Source organism: Malus sylvestris, chromosome 6 (genome assembly GCF_916048215.2).
Source record: "Malus sylvestris chromosome 6, drMalSylv7.2, whole genome shotgun sequence".
NCBI classification, from domain to species: Eukaryota; Viridiplantae; Streptophyta; class Magnoliopsida; order Rosales; family Rosaceae; genus Malus; species Malus sylvestris.
In genome coordinates, this window is record NC_062265.1 from 13,258,343 (window position 1) to 13,266,851 (window position 8,509).

Genomic DNA, 8,509 nt, shown 5'->3' on the forward strand with positions numbered 1-8,509 from the left:
GCATCCAAAAGGGGTATGTTGACTTGAACTTTCCTAAATGTCTCTAGAACATCTTTTGCCTCCTCTTCGTTCTTGGATTGCAAAAATCTGCTAGGGAAGGGTACATCCGGAGGAATAACATTAGAATTAAATGGAATTGGACCTTTCTTACCTGTGTTGGCCGAATTGGAATGCTTGGGTGGTTGCGGCAAGGATTGCTCAATCCTTGCCGTGGCCTTTGCTTGGTCCTCCTCTTCAATTTTCAACTTCTCGTCCTCCTTGGGGCCAGATTTGGATGGTTTTGGCTCGATTCCTACTTCTTTCCCACTTCTTAGCGTGATAGCCTTTGCAGATTCGAATCCACCTTTCGGATTGACCACCGTTGAGCTAGGCAACCTTCCTTGCTCACGAAATTGCCCTATGAACTCGGCAATTTGTCCCACTTGCTTCTCCAAGTTGTCCACCCTCTTGTCTTGGATTTGCCTCTCTTTGGCTTGATTTTGGACTTCCTGCGTCAAGGTAGTAAGTAATTGAAAAATCTTATCATTATCACTTGAATTACCTGCATTGCTTTGGGCAGGTTGTGCTTGGGCTTGTGATGGTGCCAACGGCTTTTGATAGAAACCCTGGGGTTGTTGCCTAAATCCGCTTTGTTGTTGGCCTTGTTGGGGGTCTCGCCAGTTGAAATTCGGATGATCACGCCAACCGAGATTGTAAGTATTGGAAAACGGATCAACACGTGATTGGTATTGGTTGCCATATCCCACAACATTGAGTGTCTCCCACCCTCCATTCTCGATCAATTGTGGGCACTTGTCCGTATTGTGGTTTTGCATGGAGCATACGCCACAAGAAGCCACGGGTTTGATTTTTGGACCTTCCACCACCTGAGAAAGCAACGTAGTAAGGTTAGCCATTTGATTTTGAAGTTCGATTATGGCACTTACCCCATTGACTTGATGTTGCTGTGGCATGCTCCTTTGTCCAACACCTTCGTATTGTTGAGTGTTCAACGCTCGATTAGCAATCAACATTTTTGCAGCCGTAGGGGTCTTGTCCACCAATGCTCCTCCTGCTGAGGCATCTAACATTTGCCGTTCGATTGGTAGAAGTCCCTCGTAGAAATATTGTAAAAGAAGCTCCTCCTTCATTTGATGCTGTGGACATGAAGCAACAAGAGATTTAAAACGTTCGTAATACGTAGGAAAAGACTCACCTTCATCTTGTTGAATTCCACTTATCCTTTTTCGTAGGAGGATGACTCGAGAAGTTGGAAAAAACTTCTCCAAGAAGGCCCGTTTCATGCTCTCCCAAGATGTGACAGTTCCGGGAGCCAATTCGTACAACCAATCTTTCGCCTTTTCCAAGAGAGAAAAGGGAAAGGCCTTCATCTTCAATATGCTCCCATCCACGTTGATTGGAGTCATGCTTGAACACACCACCTCGAATTCTTTCAAATGCTTGTTAGGATCCTCCATGGACAAACCATGGTACTTCGGAATGTGGTGTAGCAAACTTGACTTCAACTCGAATTCCTCGGTCTTTCCTTGGGCAGCCGCTGGGTATTGAATGCATAGGGGTGCGGCATTGTCCAATCCCGAAGCCGAAAGCTCCTTGATTGTACGATTGTCTTGTGCCATAACTTCCACTTCTTCAAGGGGATGCTCCTCACGCTCAGGTTCAGGAATTTGATCTTGTTGATTCCTATTCCTTCTCAAAGTCCTCTCAAAATTGTCGTCAAAGTCCAAGATGTGTTCACGAATCGGATGAGAACTCCGACTCATAAACTAGTACCTAAAACAAGAAACAAAACAAACTCAGAATCTGGAACGAATTAAAACAAACTAAAATAAACAATCCAAGGGATTAGCAATGTTGCTAATCCCCGGCAACGGCGCCAAAATTTGATATGATATTAACTAGCACTCAAATTAACCCTCTTTTTATCAATTGTAGTAAGTATGTAAGTAGGGATCGTTCTAGGCCGGGGATTAGGAGGGATTGCGAAATCACTTGAAAACTGACTCAAATACGTAAAAACAAGTTTAAAACACTAAACTAGACTCAAAGAATGCAAAACTAAACTTGGAAATACCAAAACAAACCAAAAGACTCAAAACAGCACCAAAACACTCAAAACTGCCTTAAAAACACAATCTGGGCAGTTTTGAACACTAGACACAAACTTGGACGAAATTAGGTTTTAACTTGACTCAAAACACTTAAAAACACAAACTAACTTGACTTCTAACTAATATGACTCAACAAAGAAAAGGGGGATTGATTTTGGACGAATTTAAAAACAAAATAAAACTTTGTAAACTAGAACAGATTTTAAAACGAATTTGGCTTAAATGAATGGATGGAAAGCTAGCTAAGGGGTTCATCTCCACACATGTTATACTTGCATTCAAAACGATTTCCAATTGCTTTTCAATAACCCATGAATTCTCAATGCCCCAAGTTAATTAGGTCCGCTTAAATTAACCTTCAGATTTTTCCTAACGTTATTGAATTGGATGATTGCATACGACAACCCAAAGCATTCCCCACAAGTCCCCTACATGATTGCATAATAGAGATACAAGCAAGAATCATTAAGTTCTATGAAAACCATAAGCATTGACGAAGCACTTGTTACTATGATTGCATGAAACTTATGCCAAGAATTTACTTAACGCGATTGAGATCATCAACCTTTACTACTTATGAATATAAGTCCATAACGATTAGGTGAAATTTCCTTATATCCTAGCATCAAATTCATGCATGCAAATTAAGTGTCGACCCTCAACCAACATACACAAATCAGTTTTAATTCTTGTAGATAAGTAAATTGAATTCCCAACTTATGAAACGCAATTAGAAGTAATCAAATCATATAGCAAGCATAAACATGGTTTCGAATCCCCCCCTAGCCAAGGGGGGGTTTAGTTCCTCATACTCGCAAAGCCAAGATACATAAATTTAGAAATTAAAATCCAAAGAAAGAAAACACCTAGAACGCTCCAACTTGGCAGCAAGCGCATCCAACGAATTCTCCTTCCTCCTTGCTGCGGCAGAGACTTTAGAACAGGTTTTTGGGGTTATTTGTGGTGTAGAATGGATGGGGAATGGTATGGAAAGGTTTAGGGTTGATGGGGGTACGGCTAGGGATGATTTTGGGCAGAATTTTGGGACTTTGGTGATGGAAAGGTGCGGCAGAAATCAAGGTTTAATTTCTGGCGTGAATGGTTATGTATGAGAGGTGATGATCTGATCTAGGGGTTATAATGAGTATATATAGGCATCCAAAACCCTAGGGTAATCAGATTAGGGTTTCTAGAAGCCCAAATCCACCAGAAATTAGGTTAAAACAATCAGATTTTTAGTGGGAATAAGGCCTAAGGTGCGGCTAGGGTTAGGGTTTAGAGATGGGCCTTCTAGAATGCCTTGCAAGGCAAGGAAATCAGATATTCTAGAGGCCTAGGTGCGGCTAGGGTTAGGGTCCACAAGGAATTAGGGTTTAGGTCATCTAAAAGCCCAAAACCAAGAATAGAAACTCTCGAAAATGGAAACCTCCAAGAATAGAAACTTCCAACTTTAGAAACTTTGGTTTCCAAATCTGAATTCTTTGTTCTTCACTTTCATTTCTTCATTTCTTAAGCTCCTTTGACCTTCAAACTCGTCCATTCCTTGTGCTCCATTAGCATACACTCCATTCTAGCTCAATTTTGCTCTAAAATGCTCCATTTTGCACTTCTTTGCATACTTCGTCTCTAAACCTGAAATTGCACGAAAATGACTTTAAACACTAAAATAACTAAAGAAAAACAACATAAATACTTAAGAACAAGCCAACTAAGTCGCATAAATATGCTCCTATCATTTATCACATGTTAAGCAAAAAGTTCTAGCATCTTTAAAAATACTCGGCCAATAGAAACCACATTGTAACACCTTGAGGGCTGTGCGTTGTGTGCCAAAGTGCCCTCCACATGCATATGTATGACAAAAACTCAATATTGAATGACATTCAGAATCGTGCACACAAAGACGTATAATCTGATCGGGGCAAAATTTCCATAAGTACGGATCATCCCACACATAAAACCGTGCATCATGCCTAAGTTTATCACGTTGGTGCCTAGTGAATTCACTTGGAATACGTTTTGACACTAAAAAGTTCACTAAATCGGCATACCAAGGCTCACTAACCTTTATGGACATCAATTGCTCATCCGGGAATGTCTCTGGAATAGGGACGACATCTTCTTCATGCACCAAACGTCTCAAGTGATCAGCCACAACGTTCTCACGGCCTTTCTTGTCTCGGATTTCGATATCGAACTCTTGGAGAATAAGCATCCATCGAATAAGCCTTGGTTTAGCCTCCTTCTTCATGAGCAAGTACTTCAACGCTGCATGATCAGTGTAAATTATTACTTTAGTACCAAGTAAATAAGAACGAAACTTATCTAAAGCAAAAACAACGGCAAGGAGTTCTTTTTCCGTCGTGGAGTAGTTCAATTGAGCATCGTTCAAGGTCCGAGAGGCATAATATATGACGTGTGACTGTTTGTCCTTCCTTTGTCCCAAAACAGCGCCTAGAGCATAATCGGATGCATCGCACATAAGCTCGAAGGGAATGCTCCAATCTGGTGGCCGAATGATGGGGGCCGAAGTTAGCATCTCTTTCATAGGAGCATATTTATGCTACTTAATTGGCTTGTTCTCATGCATTTAGGTTGTGTTTACTTAGCTATTTTAATTGGCTTGTTCTTCATTTCTTAAGCTCCTTTGACCTTTAAACTCGTCCATTCCTTGTGCTCCATTAGCATACACTCCATTCTAGCTCAATTTTGCTCTAAAATGCTCCATTTTACACTTCTTTGCATACTTCGTCTCTAAACCTGAAATTGCACGAAAATGACTTTAAACACTAAAATAACTAAAGAAAAACAACATAAATGCTTAAGAACAAGCCAACTAAGTCGCATAAATATGCTCCTATCAAATACCTAAAAACATATTCTAAGTAAAATGACTCAAAGAAATAAGGTGGGATTTGATTTGGACGAAAATAACTAAATGGGCAGATTGTAATTTAAAACAGATTGTAAACTAAATGTGATGAATCAATGGGTGATGGAATGGCTAAGGGGTTCTTCTCCACACATGAAATTTATGCAACGTAAATCGATTTCCAGTTATCAATTCAATAAGTTATGAACCTCGACACTCCAAGTTAATTAGGTCCGCTTAAATTAACTTTCAGATTTCCCTAGAATCATTGAATTGGATGAATATGCATCGCAAACAAATTATTCCTAACAAGTTCTCTATATGAACAGCATGATAAAGATACAAGTTAGAATCATTACGTTCCTTGGAAATCATAAGCATCGACAAGGCATTCGTAACTATGAAAAGCATGATACTCTTGCCAGGAATCTACTTAACACGATCGTGACTAGCGACCTTCACTACTTGCGAATATAAATTCATAACGATTAGGTGAGACAAACTTATATCCTAGCACCAAATTCAAGCATGCAAATTAAGCGTGCACTCTCAATCAACATACAAGAATAAGTTATAAATCCAACGGTTAAGCAAATTGTATTCACGACTTAGGAAACGATAACTGGAAGTAATCAACTTATTTCACATAAATAAACATGGTTTCGAATACACCCTTCGCCAAAACGAATTTAGCCAATCATCCTTAAAGCAAAACAAAGATTACATGAATTAGACATTGAAATATAAGATAGAAAACACCTAAAATTGTTCAACAACTCAGATTGAAGTGCCAAACAATTTGTAGAGAATCTGTCCTCCTTGTTGCTTGCGGCAGATTGTATGGTGATGCTTCTTGGATTGTTTTGATGACGTAGAATGGGTTATGGAGGGTGTAGGGTCACGGCAAGGCTTGGAGATGGTGTATGGGTGTTGTGTGGAAGGTGTGGAGATGAAGAATGGTGGTAGAAATCGGCTGGAATGAAGGAAAGGTGCGGCAAGATGGGAAATAGGGTTTTGGACGAATTTCTGAATATGGAGAGGGTGTTTTTCGGCCAAGGGAGGTAAAACACATATATATAGGTAGCCAAACCCTAAAGAAATCAGGTTAGACAAATGGGCTAGGGTTTAGGTGCGGCTAGGGTTAGGAAATCCACCAAAAACTAGGGTTTCTAGAACATTAGGTGCGGCATGGGCTTAGGGTAAGTAATCAGATTTTTTTCATGTGAACAAGGCCTAGGTGCGGCTGATTAAGTGGGCTAGGGTTAGGGTTAGGTGCGGCATAGGTCCAAGAGGCAAAGATGGGTCATCCAAAAGCCCAAAGCCGAGAATAGAAACTCTCGAAATTGGAAACCTCCAAGAATAGAAACTTCCAACTTTACAAACTTTGGTTTCCAATTCCGAATTCTTAGTTCATCACTTTCATTTCTTCATTCTTAAGCTTCTTTGACCTTCAAACTCGTCCATTCCTCGTTGCATAAGTCGTGAATACAATTTGCATAAGTCGTGAATACAATTTGCTTAATCGTTGCATAAGTCGTGCACTCTCAATCAACATACAAGAATAAGTTTTGAATTAAACGGTTAAGCAAATTGTATTCACGACTTATGCAACGATAACTGGAAGTAATCAACTTATTTCACATAAATAAACATGGTTTCGAATACACCCTTAGCCAAAACGAATTTAGCCAATCATACTCAATGAAAAACAAAGATTACAAGAAGTAGACATTGAAATATAAGATAGAATACACCTAAAATTGTTCAACAACTCAGATTGAAGAGCCAAACAATTTTCATGAACTGTCTCCTTCTCTTCTCCTTGCGGCAGATTGGGTGAGGATGATTTCTGGGGGGTTTGTGTGATGTAGAATGGATTATGGATGGTGTAGGGGCACGGCAAGGCTTGGGGGTAGTGTATGGGTGTTGTGTGGAAGGTGTGGAGATGAAGAATGGTGGTGGAAATCGGCAGAGATGGAGGAGGAATGGTTTCTGAGGTTGTGGATGGGGTTTGACGAATTTTGGGAGAGTGTGTGGCTGAATGGTCATGTTTGTGGCTGCACAAACCTGTTTATTTAAAGGGATTAGGAAATTAAAAACCCTAGGCTAATTAGGTAATCAGGAATTAAGTTTAAAGCTTCTAGAATTAAGGAAACAAATCAGAAAATTAAAAGGAAAGGTCAAGGAAATTCGGCCAGGGTTTAAAGCATAAAAAGGAAGGTGTTTTAATGCTCCAAAACAGGAAAGAGCCCTCTCCCTTGCACGGCAAGGAAGAGGAAAGGGCAAGGGAGTGTGGCAAGGGGTCCATAAGGGTTCTAGGCTTTTGTTTTGTGTCCTAGAATGCTTAGAAAATCTTCATAATTGCTGGAACTTTTAGGGACAATTAGGAAAAATCAAACCAAAGTAGGAAACCTTGGCTTAACTTTCCTACTTCAAGTAGGAATCCTTGTTCTTCTAGGAATCCTCATGTGATTAGGAATCCATCTTCAATTAGGAATCCTTCGTCAATTAGGAATCCTTCGTTGATTAGGAATCCTCCTTCATGTAAGCACTTTCCTACTTCAACTAGGAAACCTTGTTCAAGTAGGAATCATCATCTTCAAGCCTTCAAATTCGTCCAAACCTTGGCTCCAAATATGTGACATGCATTCCAAACTCCATTTTGCTTCTTTTTGCACACTTTGACCTTAGAACCTGAAAACACACAAAAGTGACTTTAAACACTAAAATAGCTAAGTAAACACAACCTAAATGCATGAGAACAAGCCAATTAAGTAGCATAAATATGCTCCTATCAATTATGGATGGTGTAGGGGCACGGCAAGGCTTGGGGGTAGTGTATGGGTGTTGTGTGGAAGGTGTGGAGATGAAGAATGGTGGTGGAAATCGGCAGAGATGGAGGAGGAATGGTTTCTGAGGTTGTGGATGGGGTTTGACGAATTTTGGGAGAGTGTGTGGCTGAATGGCGATGTTTGTGGCTGCACAAACCTGTTTATTTAAAGGGATTAGGAAATTAAAAACCCTAGGCTAATTAGGTAATCAGGAATTAAGTTTAAAGCTTCTAGAATTAAGGAAACAAATCAGAAAATTAAAAGGAAAGGTCAAGGAAATTCGGCCAGGGTTTAAAGCAATAAAAGGAAGGTGTTTTAATGCTCCAAAACAGGAAAGAGCCCTCTCCCTTGCACGGCAAGGAAGAGGAAAGGGCAAGGGAGTGTGGCAAGGGGTCCATAAGGGTTCTAGGCTTTTGTTTTGTGTCCTAGAATGCTTAGAAAATCTTCATAATTGCTGGAACTTTTAGGGACAATTAGGAAAAATCAAACCAAAGTAGGAAACCTTGGCTTAACTTTCCTACTTCAAGTAGGAATCCTTGTTCTTCTAGGAATCCTCATGTGATTAGGAATCCATCTTCAATTAGGAATCCTTCGTCAATTAGGAATCCTTCGTTGATTAGGAATCCTCCTTCATGTAAGCACTTTCCTACTTCAACTAGGAAACCTTGTTCAAGTAGGAATCATCATCTTCAAGC